Source organism: Protopterus annectens, chromosome 14.part0, assembly GCF_019279795.1.
Source record: "Protopterus annectens isolate FY-2018-M chromosome 14.part0, PAN1.0, whole genome shotgun sequence".
In the NCBI taxonomy this organism is placed as follows: Eukaryota; Metazoa; Chordata; order Ceratodontiformes; family Protopteridae; genus Protopterus; species Protopterus annectens.
Genome location: NC_056748.1, coordinates 745715631 through 745741835, shown reverse-complemented (window position 1 = coordinate 745741835; position 26205 = coordinate 745715631).

Genomic DNA, 26205 nt, shown 5'->3' with positions numbered 1-26205 from the left:
TTGATCAGGTGTCCCTACTTTGCTCAACTTGTTTTTTCAAGATGACCTGGGAATAACACACAGCTACAATTCAATGTCAAACAAAGCAAGCATCCAACAGTTCAAAGTAGCAAATTCATGGAACCTAAAATATATGAAAAGTGGCAAGCAAATGCAAAGCACAGTACAAAGGGTAAACATTAATAGTGAGTACAGAGCATTCCCTTTAGCAGGATACTCAGAAGAACTGTGTGGTATGGCAAACATGTACAAACCTATACAATGAGAATAAGAAAAAAAGGAATATGCCTTGGAGAGACAGCAACAATGCAAATGGCCATAGACCATGCACATACTAGGCAAAAGTGCAAATACAAAAATTCATGATTAATGGAGTTCATACCTCGCAACAAGCAAAGACATATGATGTCAGTTGTCTATGCTCTGATTAAATCACTGGCAGCAACTAGTTGTAAGCCGAAATGACCCACGATTCTCCTTAAATGTCTGAAATAGGAAGGCTTTTTAAATAGCTGAAAATAGTTTTCTTCTATGTTAGAGGTGCATCTTCTAAACAATGCGGCACATGTTATTTGTTAAACTGTGAATCTTGCTAGAATGGGACAGAGAGCTGCTTTAAAACGGTAGGACTAGTTAGGCTCCCATACTTTGGGCCTGCTAAAGCAAATGTTAAGAACAATGATGTATGCTACAAACTCATTCTAAAAAGAAGAACATTCGGAAAGGTTACTGCAAGGTGTAAACTGGTGATGTTTCCCTATTCAGAGACAGACTTACCACAGTGCAGCTACATGAAGATGTGCAGCATTGTGGTGGTCTGTCTGTGTGACCACGCTAAATACTAATAAGGTATTCCAGGGGGAAGCCATATCCTAATTAGCCACATGCACTCCCGCAGAACTACCTGAGAATTGCTCAGCTACACAAATTAGTGTGCCCGCTCTTGTCCAGTTGTGGTAATGAACACAGCTCATTTTCAGTCATTGCAGTAGAGGTAAGTACTGGGGAGTTTAGCAGACAGGTAGTGGGGGCTATATCTGCACATGTGTGTGTGTGTGTGTGTGTGTGTGTGTGTGTGTGTGTGTGTGTGTGTGTGTGTGTGTGTGTGTGTGTGTGTGTGTGTGTGTGTGTGTGTGTGTGTGTGTGTGTGTGTGTGTGTGTGTGTGTGTGTGTGTGTGTGTGTGTGCGTCTACTTTGAAGGTCACAGAATGGGTGATTACTTAGTGAGGGAGTAGGTACGGTAGGCTTGTGTTTGTGGGAAAGGGTGGGGGGCTGTCAAACCTTCATATGAGCAAAACTGGCAACACTGAGTCAGGAGGGAGCCAATGGACACCAGGGATACTCTGTATATATCCTGCCTCAAAGGCACATAAAAAAAAAAAAAAAAAAAAAAGACAACTAAGGTCATGGGGAACCAGCAGACACCAGGCATATCTCTCATCTCCTGCCTTAATGGCACTAGGATCTGAGAGAGAACTCTAGCCCCCATGGATAACTGTGTGCTAATGTGTCTTAATGGCACTTATTCAAAACATGAGTTGGAAGGAAACACTAGGCACCAGGGATATCTCTAATGACATACCTTACAGGCACTTATTAAAGGATGATGATCTGGGCTGGGGGGACCACTAGATACCAGGGATACTCTCAATACAGTGCCTTAAAGGCACTAAAAGGAAATTAAAACTTGCACCCTCTAACCTGCCAATGAAGATATTAGACTACTGTGCTATCAGTAGACACTAGGGATATGGGGGAATGCAAATAAAAGTATAAAGAAATTACAAGGGAGGGGGAAAGGGCTTCAAACCCTGCATCTTTGACACCAGAAACAGCAGCAGTACCTCCCTATGCTAATTGATATGTTAGTGTAGCAAGGTTTTCATTATACTATAATGGGGATGTTGGGATTTATCCAAGGCATCCAACAGTTTGAGAGTTATGAGTGGAAGAGACAGGGCACAAAGCATACCTCTCAGCCTCATAGCTCAAGAAATCTAGTCAAAACCAAAACTAATGGGTGATAAAGACACATACTCGGGGCAGAGTTTTATTATTCCTCTTATAAACTTAAAAGTCAGTAGAGTAACAGGTTTTGGATTTAGCATGTTTTATTGAAGGACTTGAAGTCTGAAACTCTATTTCTGGCATGAAAGTTTGACTTGAAGATTTACAAGGCCAGGAAAAATAGAGACACCGGGGGCTTTCTGACAACTCAGGGGCAGGTAGGGGGTATGTACTGTGTTTGTGTTTGTGTGTGTGTGTGTGTGTGTGTGTGTGTGTGTGTGTGTGTGTGTGTGTGTGTGTGTGTGTATGTGAGAGTAAATGGGGGTGTGCCTGTGTTAACACGATGAATGAGCCAAAAGGGATAATTACCACATTTGTAGTAGTTGAAAGCAATTCAGAGATATGCAAATTAGCCAATGATGAGGTGTTCCCTCATGGCTAATGTGTGCCTGAATTGCAAATCACATTTTTACTGCAGCCCTTACCACCAGCAGGGTAACTCTTTCTGAATCCCACAGAGAAACTTTATGATAATAGTGTAGCTACTGTTCACATATTGGCTCCTTACTTAGTAGTCTGTATAAACTTTATAAAATTACTAAATTACTCCCACTGATAATAATATAGCTTCAATGGAGAAATTTAATAGCATATACTGTAAAAGAGTTGCAGTTATTTAATTAGAAATCAGTCATAATTTACACATTCAGTAATTCCCCTTTGCCCCAGTTTTCGGAACCAATTATCAATGCCCATAGACTAGAACTGTTTTGGTATATACCTGTGCCTTAGGCCATCTACAAACTGCGTCTGTCCATAAGGGCCATAGAGGCGACAAGCCAGGGAGAATTTGTGATTTCCCATCCATTGGTCCAAATTGTGTTTTAATAGGCTTAGAGAAGAGGTCTGTTTCACATGAATGGGGAATCTGTTCCAGAGAAGAGGTAGTCTCTGAGAGGCAACCCTCCAGCATGTTTTGTTTATGTCATAGAGGTTAAGATCCTTAGATTGAGTAATTCTAGTGCTGTTTGTTTTGCAAATGTATTTCAGATGCATCAGGGCTAGATTAGGGAATGCTTTGTAGGTTAGGCATAGATTGCCTCTCAGAGTATAGGGACAGGGCTTTGAGGAAGTCTGAATTTGACATATTATTTACACCATAATATTCCTTTTAGTGAGGAACCTCTGTGGCTGCTCCAGCTGCTACAAATGCCTGGTCAGGTATATGCCAAAGGGTCCATTGTACTCGGTTATTGGTCTAATGAGAGCTGAGTATAGGTAGACTAAGGTTTTCTTAGATCTTGATGTCATGCTCTTATGTACAAGTTGCACCACATAGAAGGATAGTCTCCCTACCACAGACACATGGTGATCAAAATTCAGGCTACTGTCAACCTGAGTTCCTAAGTCCCCTACCACTGAGTCTGCTCTTAGAGGAATGTTATCAATGTTGTAATTTGCAAGGATGGTAGTCTTCTGAAAAGGTATAACTATACACTTTTTGCATTGAGTTTTAGGCTACAGTTCTGGCACCAGTTATTTGTCAGTGTAAGACCCTCCTGGCGAAGATCTACATCTTTGGGGGATTCAGTGATTGTACCCTGCATGCAGTTATCAGCCAATCTGGCCAGCCAAAGGCCCACCACATTTGCCTTGACATCAGAGAAGCATATTCCAAACAGGAAAGGTCCCTGTACCAAACCCTGTGAGAAACCACTAGTAACAGGCCTCTTGGTAGAGGGAGATCCCCACTCCCACCATAACTTCATGTGTCCTATCTGTGAGCCATTTGGCTATCCATTTGGTGACATAGGGATTTATGCCTACCTTTGTGAATTTATCTATAATACCCAAGTGAAGTATTGCGTCAAATGCCTTTGCCAGGTCAAGGTAGGCAGTATGTGCCATTTTGCCCATATCCATGGCTCTAGTAGCCTTCTCGAAGAAGTCCACCAAGTTTAGTAGGTATGACCTGCCCTTCATGAAACCGAACAGGGATAGGTCCAGTGTTTGAAGATTTCCTATGTCTTTGTTTATCAGGTCCATGATAATTCTTTCAAATCTAGGTGCTTAGGATTTCCCCCTCTCTTCCCCCCTTGGCTGACCTGGTGTGACTCAGTTTGAATTTCACATTTACCTACACTAACATACTGCAGCTCCTGCATAATGGTGTCTATAGGATTGCAATTGGCCACCGCAACAAAAACGGTTTCTTCCAGCAATTAATCAGATTGAACTTCACATTTACCTACACTAACATACTGCAGCTCCTGCATAATGGTGTCTACAGGATTGCAATTGGCCACCACAACAAAAACTGTTTCTCCCAGAAATTAATCAGAGTAGGTTACACATATAAAAAGCATTTGTTAAGCTTTCTCGTACAGTGCTGTGTAATTAAGCAAATCACCATTTTGGTCAGCAATAGGGCTCCATTCTACTTGAGTGTTTGCCTCCTTCCCCTGTAACTAAAGTACACTGACTCTTACATTTGTCTCTCTCACCCTAATTTTTACAGGTATACCTTGTACCTTTCTGGCTTTCTAACACTCAGACATACATTCCTGTTGAAAGTTTTACTTACTTATCTGACATTTGAACAAGTAACCCTTGTAAAAATCCTCAAAATTGTATACTGTTGGTCTGTCTTTCCTGCTAAACATAAGTAAAATTAAAATGCTGAGTGCAAGTAACATTAAAGTGCTGAGTGCAGATTTTAGGCCCTTACATTCAACTTACCTCTGGTGTGGTGTCTTGAGTCAATCCAAGGTATTCCTCTAACCAACAACTTAGTACAGACATCATTTTCAAATCTAGGTGCTTCGGATTTCCCTCTCTCTTCCCCCCCTTGGCTGACCTGGTGTGACTCAATGTAAGTTTCTTCATTGTATGGAGTTTTTTACTGTTTTTTGTGTGTAACTGAATGGCCTGATGCTCCCACCTAAAGCTCTGAAAAGTATACTCTAAACCTACAGCTAGCAAATAACCTGCAAGAGTATAAAACACAGTCTAAAACATAGTGTATAACTTACTGTAAAATATAGTTTAAAAATGCAGTTTAAAAACACAGCCAGTAGATTAACACTAAATACATACCATACAGTTCCAGGAAGCCAAAGAAAACACTTGTAGTCACTTATCCATACCTTGATCAAAAAATTAAAACCCACCACACTCTCCACTGATCAACTCCCCGCCGAATACCTTAAAAAATCAGCTGATGCTATTGCCTACCCAGTATCAATACTAATTAATCATACCATAACAGAGGCTAAAATTCCCACCATTTGGAAAACATCCTACGTAATCCCACTACATAAAGGAGGCTCCTCCATTGAATTCTCCAATTATAGACCAATAGCTATACTTTCTCCACTTGCAAAGATTATGGAAAAATGTATACACAAACAGCTCATGCAGCACCTAGTCAGGAATCACCTCATGGCAAATACCCAACACGGCATCTGTCCACATCACAGCACTACTTCAGCCCTACTAGCTTTTACCAATACCATAAACAATAACCGTAACAATAATCACATATCCTCAGCCCTCAACTTGGATCTTTTCAAGGCATTTGACATGGTTGACCACCAATTTCTGATTCACACCCTGCAAACTTTCTGTCTAGATTCTAAAGCCCTTCAATGGTTTAAATCCTACCTCAGTGGGAGACAGCAGGTTGTTCTTTGGCAGAACAAGCTCTCTAACCTACTACCTAACACCATTGAAGTACCACAAGTCCTACTAGGGCCCCTACCATTTTCCATCTTTATTAACGACTTTTATACTTTCATCCCAAATGTCAGCTGTATCCAACATGCTGACAACTCCATCCTGATTTGCTCAGCTACATCTCCTACAGATTTATGGTCTGCTACCCAGTCCACCTTTAATACTATAGAAAACTGGCTCTCTGAACGTCGATTGATACTAAATCTCAAAAAATTAAAATGCTGTTATTTTCACCAACACAAAGGTCTACTGCTTTTACCTTTACCATAAATGCAAATGATGGCACAATAATCTCCCCCGACCCCTCTACAAAATTGTTAGGTATCATTATTGATAATAACCTAAAATTTGACCTACATGTAAACCAATCGATCAAAACCATCAATAAAAAACTCACTTTGCAGAATAAAAGCCTTCCTCATCCCTCCCACCAAAATTGTCATAGCTCGCTCTCACCTACTTTCAACACTTATATATGCATCCCCCTGCTGTCTAATCTAAACAAGACTATACTTAATAAACTCTCAACCTGTTAAAATCACATTGCCAGGTTTGCCACTGGCCTGCCTTTTTGGACACACTACTGCATCAATCTTAACCAGCTTTGGTGGCTTGAACTACCCAGTCTAATCCAATATAACCTACTGATTATGGCTAATAAAATCATTTATAATCCAGATAATACTCCAGCACTTAAAAATAGTATCACCCCCCCCCCCCTATAACAATCCTCAACTCCTTCGATCCTTCAACAGACTACTAATTCAGACAATCAAAATTAACAATGCAGCCGGTGATTCCCTTTTTGCAAACTCTGCAGGCAGAGCCTGGAACTCGCTTCCAGCTGATATTACTTTGCTCTCCTCCCTAGGCCAATTTAAAACTAGACTCAAACAACATCTGACACTAAACTGGCTTTGCCACTGCAACAAGCCTGGCTAACTCTCATCAAGAATGTGAAAAATCTAGCAATCAGATTACTGTTGAACTTATCCCTGACTGTCACCAGGGAGTAACTCTAACCTGTTGAACTTGTCTATTCATGTTTGCTTATGTATTCTTTGTCTATACCATATTTGTAATATGTTTTCATTGTTTTTATTGTATCTGCTTACCTTGGAGCTTTTCTCCCCAGGCCTCCACTGAAAATGGACATGAATCCGGTCGGACTATTCTGGTCAACAAATGTAAACTACAATAAAAATAAATGAAATAAAATGGCCTTGCATATAAGACTAATCAAACTTATTAGTCTGTAAATCTCTGGGTCTGTTGATGATCTGCCTTTGTGTAGAGGGATGAAGACTGCAACCCTCCATTTCATAGGGATGAAGCCTGTCTGGAGGCTATGGTTGAATAGAGATTCTATAAAGTTATTTAGGATGCATCCTGGAATATTATCAGGACACACTGAGGCGGTATTTTTATCTCTGGAGAGTGCAGTGAGGACCTGCTCTTTAGTGATAGTCGGGGTAGAAATGTTAGAAGGTATTTTCTGGGGGGGGGGGACTGGAAGTGATGAGGTGTGAAATTTGGAGCTAAATTTATCAGCTAGCAGATTTCCTTTATCTCACAGTTTGTTATAGGAAGTTACATTTACTATTAGTGCAGCACACTGTTAGGTGTTCTCTTTAAGGTTGTTTACATAACTGAAATGTCTTATGGCTATCTTTAGTCTAATCAATATAAAAACAGCAGCACCAAAGAGATTTGAAGAGAAATACAAGCAAAGGTATCTGGATATGAAAAATTTTACAATACAAAAAGTAAGAAAACAAACAGGAAAAGTAGAAAAAAGGATTAGTAATGGAGAAGTTAAAGAAATAGTAACTGAAGTTATGAATAACCTGCAAAGTGAAGGCTTTAGTATTGAAAATGTAACTCAGATAACATCACAGCATGATAGAGCAATGGATCCCCAAATTAAGGAGAAACCAGTGAAGCAGGAAACATTTGTTCAGTTACATATGAAGACACTTTGGAGCCTTTCATAGGAAACCAGTACAAACATTCAGTTGGAATTGCACAGAAGAGAAGGAACAGGAAACTGTGGAGTGATAGGCCTGTGATCTCCTATATGAAAGAGCAATGTATGACACAGGATGAAACTGAAGAGAATGTGGCACAAGAAGATGCTCTGGAACTTTCTATAGAATCCAAGATAGTGGTAAAAATGTTACCAAACAAGACCAATAACCAAGAGAAAGATAAATTTAAAATTAGACGGTCACCAACCAAATGTTGTCAAGCAATAATATTTTATTAAGCACTTTCATCTTATTATTAGGACTTCATCAGAATAATGTAATAATTTCACTCTAGCCTTCACAGTTCTATAGAAAGAAATAATTTAGGGAAGACCTACCTACATATCCTAATTCATTAATTATCCAATAAATACTTAAAGAGACCTACCTATGTTACACATGAAATATAAAAAAAAAATAGTATTTAACATATTGTATATAAAGCTTTACATTTTAAAAACAGAAGGAATAATCCCTTATATAACTTCATATTTAAAACCTCTTACTAATAAACAGTCATTAAATTACAATTTCAAATAATTAGGTTTCAGCAGTGGGTAAATAGATAAAGTCATTCAGCCCTGGGGCATTGCTGGCATTTAACCTAAGTTGCCACAAAAGTTCTTTATGTTCTAATTTAATTTTCCATTCACCTCCCCTAGGGTTGGGAACGATCTTTTCTAGTATATCAAACTGAAACTTGGCAAACTGTATGCAGCAGATAGAATGCTTGTATAATGCATTATTAGCATCCCTATTTTTTTATGTCATACATGTGCTGGTAAATCCTTTTACTCAGATTTCTTTGCTTTACCAACATAAAATGCCAAACAGGTTGAGTACTTTGCCAAATAGACTACCTACCTCCTTACTTTGGCAGTTTTCTCCATAAAAATCAATCCTGGATCTTATTCCATCTATCCATCCTCAACCCATTTTGCACATGGGGTTGGGGCGTCACTTCAACAACGACAATTATCTCGAGCCAAGGTTTACACCACTGGGTCACTAGCCCTGCCATGGTATTTCATCTGTACCAATCAATCGCACACACACACTTATCTACAGACAATTTAGAGTGTCCAATCCACCTAATGCATGTCTCGGAAATGTGGGAGGAAACTGGAGCACCCAGAGGAAACCCACATGACTGCAGGGAGGACATGCAGACTCCGCACAGAGGGCACCCCAGCCAAGAATTGAACTGGAGAACCTCTTGATGTGAGGTGACAACACTAACTGCTGCACCACCATGGCCATTTTCTAAAACAATAGTGTTGGCCTCCAAAATATAAGCACACAGTTTGCAAAAAACACATTTTACCATCCCTTTTGTTTGTGTAATATTCTGGTCCACTTCTAAAATATATTTCACATTACGTACTGTCTTGTATGCAAATAATGGTTCCCTGCCTAATAAATTAAAAATCTGAGGGCAAAACTTAAATATATTGCAATTGTTATTCACTATATGTTTAATTTTGTTTGTATTTTACTATATTCCAGAACTATAGCTCGTTCATATTTCTTGTTTGGAATAATTAATTAATTCTTACGCACACTAGCATTCTTATGCAAACCCACCCCAAGAGAGGTTTAATTTTCATCTCCATTCTCTTAAAACTTCTTCCTTTAAATTATAAACTAATTTCTCTGGGTAACTTCTAGAAATGAACATTTTTAGAAACATTATCTACTTCTTTAAGTAAATCATCTTTATTAAAAGTCATCCTGGCCACCATAATATATTGCCCTTTTACTAACATTTTCTTTTAGGCCAAAGGATGGCAGCTTATAAAGTAGAGGTAGGTGTTACTGAAGGTGGATTTAAAACCACTGTCTGTCACTGTAGTGGATTTAAAACCACTGTCTGTCACTGTAGTCAAAGTATAAAGTTAATTTATACTAGTCTGATCTACACGTATAGTCAATTTAAGGAATTGAGTGGTATTATTCAAATATTTCATAAATGTATCAATTAAACCAAAGGGGCCATCCCATAAAATAAAAATATCATCCAGGAATCTTAGGTATAAATTAACGTACCAAAAAATTCACATTTAAAAACATAAGATCTCTCCCAATCCAATAGGACCAAATTGGCATAAACTGAGGAGCAGGCAGCTCCCATAGCTACTCCCGTGATTTGTTTAAAATGCTCACCTTCAAAGTACATAAAACTGTTATTTAGAACCAAATATGTTATTTCTACAATAAAATTCAGTTTATCGTTAGACAAACCTTTAAAGTCCAGCATGCAGTTACGAAACATTTCTAATCCATCACTATTTGAATATAGGTCGATAGCATACATTTTAATAAGTATCAAATTTTCATTAATAATTAATTTTTCAATCAACCTAAGAAATCCCATGAATCTTTTAGAAGATGCTGGGTAATATTGTAAAATGATTTAAGATGTCTGTGTACAAAAATAGCTAAAGGGGAGGTTTTCAAACTTTGGGCAGCATCAACTGGTCTAAAAGGGGGGGGGGGTCATCAAGATCTCTATGAGCATTCAGAATGCCAAAAATGGTAGGAATAGTGGTTCTAATAATTTTAAGAGAATTGTATGAATCCACATCTATTCTGCCATCACTAATATAATCCTCTAACAGCTGATCTATTCTAACGTAAGCAACATTCATTTCACTATTAAAAACATGCACGTACATATTTTGCACTGCTTTAGACTAATCAATAGAGTCAAACAACACCATTCCACTGCCTTTGTTTGCTGCATAAGACTTATGGATCTATCCTTACGTAAATCATTTAACAATGTTCTTTAATGTGTCAACAAATATTTGTAAAAATTGTGTTTGTTGTTTCCTTTCACCACCCCATAAATATCATCTGAAACAGCTTTCTCAAAAATGTTAACTAAAGGATGTAGTGGTGGATTGAAAGTACTTTTCTTTTTAACTTGAATACTTTGTTCCTTGAATGTAGTGAAATATATCTACCTTCTCACCACTTTTCTCGTGGAAAAATATTTCCAAATTTAATTTTCTTGTAAATAATTTAACATCAGCTAAACAATCGGCTACATCAAATTTGTGTGAAGGAACAAACTTGAAGCCACTTTGTATAAGGTTAAAGTGTTCTTTTGTAATGGGAAGGTTGGTGTAGTTATTAATGTTATAACCTTTGTATGAAAAAATAACACCTTGTTTAACTATATTTAGTGCCTCTTCTTCCTCTACCCCTAAATAAGAAAATAAGAAAACAATGAGGAAAAGTGGAAAAGAGGATTACTACTGGAGAAGTTAAAGAAATAAAAACTGAGGTTATGGATTACCTGCGAAGTGAAGGATTTAGTGTAGAAAATCTATGTCAGATAACATTACAGCAGGATAGAGCAATGGATCCCCAAATTAAGGAGATACTTTAGAGCCTTTCATAGGAAACCAGTACAAGTTTCAGTTTAGTATTGCACAGCAAGAGAAGGAACAGAAAATCATTGCAACTCCGACGTAGTCAATATTTTGGTTTTTATGGTAGTCAATATTGTGGCGTGATAAGCCAGTCAGCTCCCATACAAAAGAGCAACGTATGACACAGGATGAAACTGAAGAGAATGTGGCTCAGGAAGATGCTCTGAACTTTCTATAGAATGCCCAAAGGAAATTATTTATTTAACATTTGTTTACCAGGAAAGTCCAACTTGGAACAAAGCCAATTTTCAGCAGAAACCCAGGGAGAAATGCTCTAGATGCATGCCTTTGTAACATGGGAGGAAACCAGAGCACCCGGAGAATACCCACATGAATGCAGGGAGGACATGCAGACTCTGCACAGAAGGCATGCCAGCTGAGAATCGAACTGCAGAACCTCTTGCTGTGAAGCAACAATGCTACCTCTGCACCACTGCACCATCCTATGGAGAATAAAGAATATGCCCTCAGTTTAGAAGAAAGTAATCTAAGAGAAGTGTTGCTTGATTTAATATAAATGGACAGACATATTAAAGTCAATGCAAGAAATAGACTAAACAAAGTCAATAAACACAAAAAGTTAAATGCTTGATAAAACAAAGTAACACAGTAATTAGGACTGTTCATTGAGATTCGTGTGATATAACAGAAGTAAATAGGATATATTACTGTGCAGCTAACTTAATAACAGATAAAGTCTTACTACAAAAACACAGGGTAGTAAAGGAAAGAAAGGGGAGAAATTGAATGCCACCATGGAAGTATCGAATAGAGAAAACTGTAAAGCAATTAAGACAGGAAGTGTCACTGTTAGAAGAATATAGAAGAGGGAATAGATCAACAAAAATACTCAGAAAGATAGGTGTGATAAAAGCAATGCCCAGTATCAAAACAAATCAGGATCTATTGTTCACTATCGCAAATAATAAACTAAAAGTATCAGCACAGGCATAAAAACTTAGAAGATATGCAAACAAATATAAAGGAAAAGTACAAAATAAGCGATTTACTAATGACCCAAAAAAGGTTTTATAGAGAATTGGGAAACAAGGCAAAAATGAATTGAAATGCCACCAAAAAAATAGAAGAAATGGATACATTTTGGAGAAATATCTATGAAGGTCCTGTAGAGCATAACAAAGATGCTAATTGGATAGAAGAAGAAGTAAAAGATAGAAGAAGAAGTTCAAATTTGCGGGATACAAAATGGGATGAAGTTACGGCCACAGAGACTGAAGCAAAGTTAACAAAAACTCCTAAAGGGAAAACGCCAGGCCCAGATGCTATACCCAATGTCTGGCTAAAAGTATTAACATCTTTACATGAAGATTTAGACATTAGTAAGAACTATTTATAGGGTCTTTATCAGTTCAATGAAACAGCACATCATCAAATACAACAACCTCGAACTTCTAACCACGAAAACTAAAAACATCGAAAGCTCAGAACAGCAAATTTTTTCCCTGGGAAAAAATTCACTGTTCCAAGAAATACACACACACAACACAAGCACACCAAAAAAACAGCAATCCACACACATACACTTAAAATCCTACATCTAACCCTACACTAAACTTTACATACAGTGCTATCTATCCACTATCCTTAACCCAAACCCTAACCCTAAGGTCCGTCACTATCGCACACTCACCTCACCCGCGCCCTAATCCTAATTCACATACCCCATCCTAACCCTAAAGTCTATCACTATCGTGCACTCACCTCACCCGCTCCCTAACCCTAACTCACATACCCTGCCCTAACCCTAAAGTCTGTCACTATCACACACTCACCTCACCCGCGCACTAACCCTAACTCATATACCCACCCTAACCCTAAAGTCTATCACAATCGCACACTCACCTCACCCACGCCCCTAACCCTAACTCACGTACCCCGCCCTAACCCTAACGTCCACACAATTGCACACTTACCTGAACCCAACCCGTAACTTTCCACCACAGTGCTGAAAATAGCAAAGCCACAGAAATGGACAACCAAATTCTTTCCCTAGGAAAAAATTTGGTTATCTGCAGCTTCACTATTTTCAGCGTTCGCTGTTTTCAGGTCGATATTAGATCATTCGAAGTATTAACACTTCAGTGATCTAATATAGACACCTATTTATATGCACACCCTGACCAGACACCAGTTTAGTTAACAACAGGGAAAACAATACTCCTGCTTAAGAGCGAACCTGCAAGCTATCCCAAAAATGCTATAGACCAGTAACTTCCTTATGACAATGTATAAACTATACACTGGAAATGATGCCAGCAGAGTTTATAGTCATTTAAAAGAAAACTCAATCATGGAAATAAAACAAAAGGGTAATGAAAGAAAGTCACATGGAACAAATTTGTTGTTAAATAAAGTCATAAAAGAGAATTACAAAAAGGTGAAGAATCTAACTATGGCATGGACAGACTATAAAAAGCATTTCACAGTATCCAACATTCATGGATAAAAAGAGTATTTAAAAATGTACAAGATACACCCTACACTGATCAATTACATTTCAGCGACCATGAAACAGTGGCAAACCACTTTACAGTTAAACCATGATAAAGTTTGAATTATTATTGCAGGGATAAAAATTAAAAGGGGGATAATTCCAAGTCATGGCTACAATTTGGCTCCCAGAAAACAACAAAGTATAAAGACTTATCTTCTTTTTGTAGATGATTGAAAACTGTATAGTTCATCAAATGAGGAACTGAAAGCGCAACTGAAAGTGGTCAAAACTTTTTCAGATGATATAAGAATGTCATTTGGTCTTAATAAATGTGCAAAAACAACCTTTAAAGCAGGAACACTGCACCAAGAAAACATCAGTCTGGGACAGGAATGTGATATAAAAGAACTTGAGCAAGAGGGAGTATATAAATGTTTGAGAATTGATGAAGAATCAACAATAAGACATAAACAAATGTGAATAAAACTTAGGAATATTGTAGATGACTTTAATTAATACTATAAAAAGTGTTGACATCTAGGAACAAAGTCCAAGTTATAAACCAATTTGCTCTTCCTGCCCTAACTTACTGTTTTGGAGTGAATGACTGGCCCCAAAAGGTGTTGGATAGGTTGGACAAAAAAAAACAAGGACGCTTCATGCTCATCAAATGATTTATAAAAATTAGTGCATACCAAGATTATATATTCCACGTTCTGATGATGGTATGGGCTTCCTTGAAATTGATTACATGTATAGATCTGCAGTCATGGGACTGCATACATATCTGCTGACCTCACAAGACCCAAAAGTAATGAACCTCTTGAAACATGAGGAAAACAAGTCTAAGATGACTTTCCTGCTTGGTTTAGCAGAAGCATAACGGCGTCAAGCAGGAATGGAAATCAAACCAGAAGTAGCAAAAATCAGGCAACAACTGAATGTGCCAAAACCCAAAATAAAGTATATACAGTGAAGGATCAGATGAGGAGGCAAGAAATATGGAAAATGCATAAATATAGTTGCAATTATCGAAAACTCTGGAACAACCTCATGTTGATCGGGATCAAATGCAGGAATGATCAAGGAGAGGTGAATTCAAACCAAAAGACAAAAGGTTAACATTGGTGGTCCAAGATGGTGGGCTACGTACACACTAGTTTACAAAGCCAATTGAACATGTGGGAGAAATGGACAGATATAGGTTTTATAAAAATAGAATTAGAAACAGTCGCACATCTTGTTGCTGGTTGTGGTATACTAATGGCAGAAGGACTGTACACTGAAAGGCATAATAATGTGGCACAACTGTAGCATTGGGGATTGCGCAAATATTATAATACTGAAGTAGTTAAAAAACACTGGAAATATGAGCCACAAACCATTAAAGAAAATGTTGAAGTTTATATAGGTTCATGGGTAGGTACTAGGCTATCGGCCCAAGGGCCTAAGTAAGCCTAGCCAACAATGTTCCCTGGCTTACGCCACCCAAGAAAGTTATTTTCCTGTGCCCCCTGTCGAGCAGAGCCACAGAAGTAATCCCCGGGTGCATCTCCTATTTCCCATCCACTCATCAAGATTTTTCTTGAAGAGTGCTAATGAGGAACTTTGCTTGACATAGATGAATAGCTTGTTCCAGAGTATGGGAAGTCTCTGGGACAGGAATCTATCCCTCCAGCATGTCCTGTTTATTGTGGTGACAAGGTTTAGGTCCCTAGAACATATAGCTCGGAGGGATTGGGATTTCTTTAGGTGTAGCATGTCCAACAGCTCTTGATTTGACATAGCTTTATATGTTAGGCAGAGATCACCTCGGAGTAGGCAATATGCTATGGAGATTTTTGAATCGGTCAGTGTCGGACATCTGTTTGAGGCCAGTAATCCTCTTTATGAGGTACCTCTGTGGCCTTTCCAGCTGCTGCAGATGTCTTATGAGGTACATTCCAAAAGGGGCATTGTACTCTATAATGAGTCTAATGAGTGCCAAGTAGAGGGGAACAATGACCTCTTTTTTTCTTGGATGAGAACCCTTTTGTGATGAGGTGTGTCACGTAGAAGGATCTCCTGACTACTGTGGCGATGTGATTCTCAAAGGAGAGACTACTGTCCACCTGGATCCCAAGGTCTCTTATTGCACATTCGGCATTAAGTAGACTGCCACCTATGTGGTAGTTCATGGGTACAGAGTTTTTACCAAAGGGGGTGACAATGCACTTTTTGGCATTGAGCTTGAGGCCATGGCTCTGACACCAGGCATCTGTCTCAGTGAAGCCCTTCTGTAGGATGTTCACATCATTTGGGGACTCAACTATGGCTCCTAGTTTGCAGTCATCTGCAAACTTTGTTAGCCAAAGGCCTTCTGTGTTAGCCTGTACTTCAGAGAAATAGATATCAAACAGGAGAGGACCCTGTGGTACTCCACTTGTCACTGGTATGAAGTCAGATTTGGAGTCTGCAACCTTTACAGTGTGGGTTCTGTCAGTGAGCCAGTTGTCAACCCATCTCGTGACATAGGGATTTATACCTAGTTTAATGAGTTTAGCTATAATTCCAGAATGGGGGATGGTGTCAAAAGCATTGGAGAGGTCAAGATAGGCTGTAGGAACCACCTTACCCTTGTCTATAGCTTTGGTGACTTCTTCAAAGAAGTCGATCAGGTTCAGGAGGCATGATCTGCCTTTCACAAATCCGAACTGGGTGGGGTACGGAGTTTGGAGGTTATAAATGTCTTTGTTTATGAGTTCCATGATGATGCGTTCCATGGCCTTACAGACCAGACTTGTCAGGCTAATAGGTCGATAGTTCCCAGGATCAGTGGTGGCTCCCCCTTTGTGGAGTGGGTTAACTGTTGTGTGCACCATTCAGTGGGCACAAAGCCTGATGTGAGGCTATGATTAAACATGGTGCATAGGTGGGGAGCCAGTTCATTCTGAAGTTCGTGTAAAACGTAGCCTGGGATGTTGTCCAGTCCCATGGATGCTGTGTTTTTGGCTTTAGAGAGTGCAGCTTTTACCTGCATAGTTGTGATTACAGGGACTCTGCATTCTTCCTGTATAGATATGGGCCCATTAGGGGGTGAGAGGGGGGTAAAGTTAGCACTTAACCTATCTGCCAGGATATTGGCAATATCAGTTGGTTCTGTAATTTTCGTGCCGTTGTACTGTAACTCAGAGCAGATCTGGGTGTTGCCATTAAGATTCTTGACATAGCTATAGAATGCTTTGTGGTTGTCCCTAGAATTAGTGGTGATTTTGTTTTCATAGCTAGCTTTGGAGGATCTTATAAGGGATCCCAGCTTCTTATTGAGGCTGACCAGGGAGCTCCTCTACTCATGGGGTTTTACTCGCTTTTGCATCAGTTTCTTCCTTCTGTTGTAGAGTTTGTTTATGGCAGGGGACCACCAGATTGGCTTCCTTTTTTTGGAGGATAGCGTCTTGGTACTGTTTGGGATAGCATGATCCATGCACTCGTGTAAGTGCTTATAAAGTGCACTTGTGTAGGATTCAGCAGTCCATCTGCAGGGGTGTCATGAAGCTCACCACTTTTGTCTTAAGAAGCATGAAGTTGGCTTTGGAGAAATTTTTTACCATGGTTTCCTAAATGGGGTGGTGGGGCGGGATGTGGATATCTAGGGTGATTAGCTTATGGCTGGATATGACCAATGAGGAGTTCACTTCAGGTGTGGAACACCGGTCACTCATGTTGGTAATGACTAGGTCTAGGATACTGTTGCCCCTGGTGGGAGTGTGGATAAGTTGATCCAGGTCATTGGAATTTATAAATTCCAGAAAGCATTGAGCAAAGGAGTTGGTACATGAGTAGTTTTCCCAGTTAATGGTGGGGTAGTTGAAATAGCCCATTATTAGGGTATTTGGTTGAACCCTAATATTTTCCAGTATATCAAGAAAAGAGGAGTGGGAATCCTGGGGCATGGTGGCGAATCTGTAGCAAGCTACAATTTTGATTGCAGTTTTGCTCAGAGTTAGTTGCACTTGGATAACCTCGGATGCATTATGCTGAGCAACTAGCCTGGAGGTGTGGATATCCTTAATGAATATGGACACACCTCTGCCTTTGGTGTTTCGGTCTAGGTTAGATGGCCAAAAAGTGTGGTATGAATTATAGCCTGGTAATGCAGGGGTACTCTCTGGAGTCTTGAACCAGGTCTCAGTCAATGCACAGATATTGATGTTCTCCATTTTAAGGAGTGTCTCAAGGGAGTGCATTTTGAGATTTAGACTTCTAGCAGTGAGTAGCATTAGCCTCAGTATTTGCTTGCCTGTTCCTGTTACAGTGGTGAATTTGTCATTTGGACCTTGCCTAAAAAAGGCACTATAGGGGCAGCAAGAGCATTAGCCAGTATCCAGAATCCCAGGTGTGACAGGTGCAGGTCATCTCTGGCAAAGCATCGGGGTCTGTCGACCATGTCATCCCAGGCAGACAAATACTGGATCCCCTTAGAATGACACCAGATGCTTAGCCAATTATTGAAGTCAATAATTTTGTCCTTGTACTGCGGTATCATTCTGGGCGATGGCAGGATGCTAATGAGGGCTAGGGTCATGCCTGCCTGGGCTACAAGATCAGAGAGCTCTTCCATGTCTCTTTTCATGTTGTCCAGGGGGGGTACATCTCAGGTCATTCACAACAACATGGACAATGACAGAATCATATTTGTACTTGTTGTGGAGTGACCTGAGTGCTTGCATTATGTGGCGGATCCTGGCACCCGACAGGCAGCTGACAGTAACCTTCTCCTTGTTTAGCCTGTTGAGTGGGACATCAGTGTGCCTGACTATAGAGTCACCTATGACTAGTTTGTTGGGTACGTTGTTTTGCCTTATGGGCTGTGGTTGAGTGGCACAGTGAGTCTGTGGGCTGTGTGTCATTTGGGTTGTGTTGGGGGCTGGAGGTTGCTTGCATTTCTGCTTTGGAGGTCTCTGTTGCTTGAGCAGATTATTATTGAGAGCCTCCGTAAATGTTTTTGTGTTTCTATGTGTAGATTTTGGCAGTGTAGGTTTAGTGGGACTATGTGATGAGTGTGGTGTGGTGCAAGGGTTTACCTTCTCCTCTTGACTGTCAAGTTCAGTCTTGGTTGGAGAGAGCTTTACCTCCAGTTTGGCTAGATAAGTGCATCCCTCACAGGTTGTAGTGCTGGGTGGTAGGAGGAGAGGGTTGTCTGTGTATATGAGGTAATTGCTACATTGCCCCAAGATGCTCAGATTCATCAGATAGACAGGAGAGAACACTGGGAGCTGACCCTTGGACATGCCTGAATAAAAAAATATTTTCCTCTAGACAAATGAGGAAAGTGGGTACAAGAGCTGTTTTTCTCTAAGCAAGTGAGGAAAGTAAGTACAAAAACTGTTTTCCTCTAGGTAATGAGGAAGGTTGAGTGCTGTATTAATTTGTAGCTTATTTAGTGCTTACAACAAGTTCTGAACAAGTGCCGAGCACGAATAAGCAAACTCAAGTGCTAAAACTGTATCTGAACTAGACTAGTTACAGAAAAGAAACAAGTGCAAATGTGGGCTTTTAAATCAGAAAGTTGAGAGAGATGGAGAAATTGCCTAGACAGCCAAAAACTACATTTTCTGGGCCAGAAACCACTCCTCGTGTGGTAGATAGGTTACCTAGTGCTTACTACTCCCACTGATAAGCTAGCAGGCTTCCCTCCAACATAGAAAGGCTGGCGGCCTCAGGAGCTTACAAACAGTCCTGGATACAGCAAATCTGTATCTGGACTAGACTAGTTACAAGAAGGGGGAAAAACAAGTGCAAATGCAGGCTTTTAAATCAGGAAGTTGAGAGAGATGGAAAAACTGTCCAAACGGCCAATAACTACAATTTCTGAGCCAGAAACCACTCCTTACATGATAGATAGGTTACCTAGTGCTTACCACTCCCACTGATTAGCTATCAGGCTTCCCTCCAACACAGACAGACTTGGGGGGCTCAGAAGCTTACAAACAGTACTGGATATAGCAAATCTGTATCTAGACTAGTTACAGGAAAGGCAGGAAACAAGAGTATTTTTTTTGTTACAGTTAAGCAGAACACAGGGAGATTCTAGCAAAGTTTTTTTTTCTGTAAAGGAAAGGGAGAGAGGAGAAGCAGAAGGTAATTCAAAGTTAGGAAACTATACTACAGCTACTAGCCTACACTCTTTTAGACAGTAAACACTACAGAAATGTTTATCACAGCAGAACAACAGCAGTGAGCCACAAAATGAAAGTTTTTTTAATAGATAAAGGAGCAAGGAGACTGTACAGAATGCTTTTAACTGTAAACAAATCAGTTATATGATACACTCCTTGGCAGAAAATCAGAAAAAACAAACAGGTGCTTAACAAGTAAAAAAAATTCCCGTTAATACCTTTCACACAGTGAAACTAGCTAAAAGCTTTACAAACAGTGTGATAGTAACAACCTTATTTATCAGGCCCTGTAAGGCAGACAATTTTAGTTTAACCATTCAGATTGGTAATCAGCAATAAAATACAGTAAAAAAGTATGCAGCAGACAATATAAAGTGCTATATATATATATATATATATATATATATATATATATATATATATATATATATATATATAAATTGCTAGAAGCAATAACTAGTAAAAATAAGCAAAAAAAACAGGATACTTATTGTTATATATCTCAGATCAGAGTTGTAGTCAATGTCCCTCCTCGACTCGGCTCAGTGTGTATAGACAGAAATCCTCTCAAAGTTAGGGCGTAAATACCAGAAGATACAACCTTAAACAACTTTTTTTAAAAAAAGCTCAAAAGAATCAATGAGTGCTTACTCCAAGCCCTAGACCATCCAACCTCCACCAGCCAGCAACCAATCAACACAATCCTGCCACGAAGGTAAAGAAAGGCTTCTGCTAATTCAAGATGGCCTGGTCGTGTGCTCAGAACAACCACTGCAAAAACAAACAGGCCCAGAGACAGCAAATCTGAACTGGGACAATACTACAGCTACTAACCTACACTCTTTTAGACAGTAAACACTACAGAAATGTTTATCACAGCAGTGAGCCACAAAATGAAAGTTTTTAAACAGATAAAGGAGCAAGGAGACTCTACAGAATGCTTTTAACTGCAAACAAATCAGTTATATGATATACTCCTTGGCAGGAAATCAGAACAAACAAACAGGTGCTTAACAAGTAGAGAAAATTTCCCATTAATACCTTTCACACGGTGAAACTAGCTAAAAGGCTTTACAAACAGTGTGACAGTAAAAACCTTATTTATCAGGCCCTGTAAAGCAGACAATTTTAGTTTAACCATGCAGATTAGTTAATAGCAATAAAATACAGTAAAACATATGCAGCAGGCAATAACATGTGCTATATATAAATTGCTAGAAGCAATAACTACAAAAATAAGCAAAAGAAAACAGGATACTTATTGTTATATATTTCAGATCAGAGTTGTAGTCAATGCCCCTGCTCTACTTGGCTCAGTGTGTATAGACAGAAATCCTCTCAAAGTTAGGGCTTAAATACCAGAAGATATAACCTTAAACAACTTTTTAAAAAAAAAGCTCAAAAGAGCCAAGCCCTGTAAGGCAGACAATTATAAATTATGATACTTATTGTTATATATCTCAGATCAGAGTTGTAGTCAATGCCCCTCCTCCATTCGGCTCAGTGTGTATCTAATGGGACCATCCATTACCAACAGTAACAGATACAGTAGTCCATGAAAAGAAGATAAAAGTAGCATTGACTATTGAAATTGCTACACCCAGTGACTACAGTGTCTTATATACAAAGATGGACAATCCACAAAGTCATAAAATACCAGAATTTGCAGGCTGAAATCAGAGCAATGTGGAAGAAGGATACCCAGACAGTTCCAGTAGTAGTAGCTGCAACAGGTCTTATAAAAAGAATTTCTAATCATACTTAGAAATGTTACCAATACATGTAACGTCTTATGAGTTGCAGGAGGAGTCATTACTAGGCACATTGATTAGTCCCCATACTTATTGAGACTGATGAAGGAGTTTTTTTGTCTTTTGGGAATAGCCCTTCCTATCTGTGGACAGGATTTTCTTTCTTTTGTTGTACAACCTATTTACACACAGGGTCTATCCAAGGGCATTTGTTCCTTGGGTTTGTTACTGCTGTTTCTATGCAGTTATTTACATGCTTGTATAGGGCTTCCATAAACACTTTCTCATAGACCACTGTGTTCTCTGAGTTTGGGATGGTTTGGAATTTAGCTATACAATCACTTAACAGGAGATAGTTAGAACTGGAAATGTTCTTGAAAGGTCTGGGGTTTGATGGGAGTTCAGCCTCTATATTTATTTCAAGGGAGACCACTTTTGATCTCCTCTGACCAGTGAGGACATTACACAAGGGGGATGCAAGGTTCCTCATATATGTGAGGACCAGATCCAGGATATTTCCACCCCTTGTAAGTATGCAGACTAGCTGTTCCAGAGTGTTTGCATTGACAAAATCCAGAAATCTGAGCATGCATGTTAGTAGTTGTATCCCTGCTTATGGTGGGATAGTTGAAATCACCCATGAATATGGTGTTGAGCTAAACTGTGGGATTCAAGTACATGGTAAGATTATCCTGAGTCGTAGACGAGGACCTATAGCTAACAAGGATGTGGTGTGGGACTCTACCTAATGTTAGTAAAACAATGAGTAGTTCAGGCATGTCATTGTTTAACCAGCCTGAGGTGTACTTACTTTTATGTAAACTGATAACACCTTAACCTCTTGCCCCTTCTTGTGTGTGTAGCTTGTGTAAATGCATGAATGGTATTATAGCCCTGCATTGCCAAGGTGCCTTCCATGGCTTTAAATCATATCTCAGAAAGTACAGGCTGAAAATGTTGCTACAGGATATGCTTACAATGTAAAATATAAGGTAGATCCACATATATTGTCATCACAGTGTGAAGCAAATATGATCTTGCATTCTTCACAACTGCAATGGCAGTTTCCTCAGTACTAGGCACAGATGGGCATATTCATTCCGCCACATTAGTACAGACCAGTGTAGGATACCATATGAAGTGATACTTATGTCATACTCCCCCAAGTTACAAACCACATAAGTTTGAGATACATCTCTTGGAGCTGGTTATATTCCAATTTTTTTCAATGCCTAAAACTAGAAAGGGGGTAATCCTTGCAGCTGCACACTTGAAGGTAAGAAGGGACAGAGGAGATTAAGAAAGTAATATGACCTCGCCTTGAACCATTGAGGTGATATGGTCAATATCCTGCTATTATTTTAGTTCATGACTAATACAAAACAATGTAATGTTATTAGTGCCAAGAATGAATATATAAACATATTGCCTACCCCTACCATTTGGCATGTTTTACATCTCCAATATGTCTATCAAAATGCCTTCTAAATTTCCTTAGAGCATTCTCTGCCCTTTAATTTGTGATGATATATACAAAAATGGGAAAAAGGGGGTGTGGATGGATGTTAAAAGGACCTGCCAGTATAGGTTCATAGGTTCATACATTCATAGATTAGTACTAAGCTAACTGCCCTTGCGAGCCATTTTAAGATTAGCCAATTATCCTTGTGAGACTCAAACCCTGCACCTTGTGTTTGTAAGGCAAACACCTTAACCATTAGACCACACTCCCAGCCCTTGCAAAAATCAAAATTGATTTTTACATGCAAAATATATATTATATATATTTATATATATTTTTTGATTATCAAATGAACTAAGGTTGATATATTTCCAGCCATGTCGTATATTGTCTTGGATAAAATCACAGACTTAATAATCTACTTAATAATCTGGTTAAATAAGTGGTACCACATCATTATAAATTTTATTTAAAGTACATAAGGGTTATAATATTATTATGACAGCTACTAAGTAGGGCAGGACCAGCTCAAATGTCACACTTATGAGGGAAGGGATGTGAATTTAACATGTGCACCAATAACAGTTTGTTTTACAGCACAATAAACCACTTCCATGCCTGATAAAAAGTATATATATATTTAGATAGCTTGTGAGGAAATTGTTACTCTGTTTTTGTTTTACTTGGATCGCTTGTCTGTGTACTTAATAAAGGATTTTCAACTGGAAACAGACTGCCTGCCTGCCTGCCTGAAAATGTTGCTACAGGATATGCTTACAATGTAAAATATAAGGTAGATCCACATATATTGTCATCACAGTGTGAAGCAAATATGATCTTGCATTCTTCACAACTGCAATGGCAGTTTCCTCAGTACTAGGCACAGATGGGCATATTCATTCCGCCACATTAGTACAGACCAGTGTAGGATACCATATGAAGTGATACTTATGTCATACTCCCCCAAGTTACAAACCACATAAGTTTGAGATACATCTCTTGGAGCTGGTTATATTCCAATTTTTTTCAATGCCTAAAACTAGAAAGGGGGTAATCCTTGCAGCTGCACACTTGAAGGTAAGAAGAGACAGAGGAGATTAAGAAAGTAATATGACCTCGCCTTGAACCATTGAGGTGATATGGTCAATATCCTGCTATTATTTTAGTTCATGACTAATACAAAACAATGTAATGTTATTAGTGCCAAGAATGAATATATAAACATATTGCCTACCCCTACCATTTGGCATGTTTTACATCTCCAATATGTCTATCAAAATGCCTTCTAAATTTCCTTAGAGCATTCTCTGCCCTTTAATTTGTGATGATATATACAAAAATGGGAAAAAGGGGGTGTGGATGGATGTTAAAAGGACCTGCCAGTATAGGTTCATAGGTTCATACATTCATAGATTAGTACTAAGCTAACTGCCCTTGCGAGCCATTTTAAGCTTAGCCAATTATCCTTTGTGAGACTCAAACCCTGCACCTTGTGTTTGTAAGGCAAACACCTTAACCATTAGACCACACTCCCAGCCCTTGCAAAAATCAAAATTGATTTTTACATGCAAAATGTATATTATATATATTTATATATATTTTTTGATTATCAAATGAACTAAGGTTGATATATTTCCAGCCATGTCGTATATTGTCTTGGATAAAATCACAGACTTAATAATCTACTTAATAATCTGGTTAAATAAGTGGTACCACATCATTATAAATTTTATTTAAAGTACATAAGGGTTATAATATTATTATGACAGCTACTAAGTAGGGCAGGACCAACTCGAATGTCACACTTATGAGGGAAGGGATGTGAATTTAACATGTGCACCAATAACAGTTTGTTTTACAGCACAATAAACCACTTCCATGCCTGATAAAAAGTATATATATATTTAGATAGCTTGTGAGGAAATTGTTACTCTATTTTTGTTTTACTTGGATCGCTTGTCTGTGTACTTAATAAAGGATTTTCAACTGGAAACAGACTGCCTGCCTGCCTGCCTTGCTTGGATTACTTTCGAATACTTAGTAATGCTTTACAATTATATATTTTTTATTATTATTTTTTGTTTTGACTTAAGACGAGTTTAAGTTCGCTACTTCTACTACTATTGTCTGATCGGATTAATATACAGTGATTAACTAGAGATATATGGACTGAAAATCTTCCACACAGAGAAGTTTCTTACACTGTTTTGTTTTTGGACCCACTACACTTGTTTAGTGGGTTGTTTTGAGGCTTCAGGAATGCCACAGAGATTACTTGCAAACTCCAATTTCAGGATATGTTAGGCATACTGAAGTCTCAGAGTGATTCTTACATTTCTTGTTTTGGGTTACTAAATGGTTGTTGATGACGATTACTTTTATTCCACAAATTTATTATTTACTACCCAATAAACTGGTTGCAATGGCTGTCAAGTGGGTATTGTGTTTTCTAGGGATATAAAGCAGGATCACAAAGAGGGGAGGAGACTGTGTGTGTGTTTGTGTGTGTGTGTGTGTGTGTGTGTGTGTGAGTGCAGATATGCTTGGAAATGGATATGAGGTAAGCTAACCAGGAAAATAACCCTACATCCGTAATGCTGTTAGTCAGAAAATTCATGTAGATGTAGATAAGAGAGAAAAGTCAAAAAAGTAATGTAATGCAAAAATGCATGGGAAAAACTGGAAGGAATCTGATGACTGGTGGGAAAATCCTGGTTAAGCAGGCTTTGCAGTTTATTGAACATACTGGGAAATGTATTATTTCCAATTTTAGTATTCTGAACTTCAGAACTGAGATCATATTTAATTTTAAATATTTCTGCACAATTATAAATGGCTTTACAGATGGAGGATCTTACCACTCATGTTTAGCTGCTTTTAAATCATCAAATCTTAGCTTTAATCATTATAATATTTTTAAATAAGGCCATACTGTCATTACCTGACATCATAATCTGTAACTAAACTACTAAATTAATTATTCTGCAGGTTGTCTGAGTTACCCATAAATGTCAAAACATATTTGGCAATAAACAACAAAACACACGCCCACACACACACACACACACACACACACACACACACACACACACACACCTCACTCTCTCTGTCTCTCTCTCTCTCTCTCTATCTCTACACACACAAACACACACACACACACACACACACACACA